Below are 1,064 nucleotides of genomic sequence, written 5' to 3'. Positions count from 1 at the left end.
AATGTCTAAAAGAAAAAACAAGAAAAACTCAGTTGCTAAGAACGAGCTAAGGAGATAATTTATAATAGTTGAAGAAGATATAGGACATAAATACATCATATCTAACGTATTTGGTCTAAACCAAGATAGTTTCATGTCGGACAAATCTGAGAATCGCCTACTTAAACTTTACTCATTGAGGGTTTTGGGTCTATATATGGGTCTGTGCATAACCATCCAAGAATTCGGTAGGGATTAGGTCCAAAGTGGACCAATTCTCGATCCGGTTGAGCATGAATTGAGACCAGTAAAAAGGGTTTTGGGTCTATATTTGAGTCTATACACAATCCATCCAAAAATTGAGTTGGGTTAGGTTGGGCTCAAGTAGAATTGGGTAGGGATCAAATCCAAGCTAGAGCAGTTATAATTCCCAGTTGGGTTGAGTATGAATCAAGACCAATAGATTACATGTCTAATAGGTAGCATTATTGGGACTGCTTGATTCTCCGAATGCTTTCAAAAATATGCACTAATGATATAAATCCAAGATATAATTAATAAGTTTCATGAGAAAAATGAGGGATATAAATGTAAATTTCTTATTTGTACTAAATAGGCTACAACATACGGATCAAGTCCAGATTTATATCAAATTGCATACTTGAAAACTAATCTTATATCTTGACACAGATATGATCTACATGTCGAGATTAGATTTTTTTTAAAAATGAAAATGTCAAAATTAGATTTGATTAAATTTTTAGTAGGTATGAACTAGGTTTCAATAATTCGCATGAACCTTTTTAGGTGACCATTTTGTGGCCTCCTTGTAATATTTCATGTTTGCAATGAAATTATGGCGACACATATAAGCGGGGGTGCCAATGCATTCCAAATGGAAAATAAAGTTGTTCTTTAATTACATATTCAATAACACAAAATAATTTAATTATAAAATTAATCTATTTTGAAAAGGGTTCAGATCATCAAACATCAATGAGGACCTACCGATAGACAAGGATTGTGGGGGTGTATATTAGACCCCACGCCTCCACACGTATTGCCCCCATTTCTTTGTTTGAATG

The sequence above is a fragment of the Phoenix dactylifera genome, chromosome 4, assembly GCF_009389715.1.
Source record: "Phoenix dactylifera cultivar Barhee BC4 chromosome 4, palm_55x_up_171113_PBpolish2nd_filt_p, whole genome shotgun sequence".
NCBI lineage: Eukaryota > Viridiplantae > Streptophyta > Magnoliopsida > Arecales > Arecaceae > Phoenix > Phoenix dactylifera.
This window is presented reverse-complemented; position numbering follows the sequence as displayed.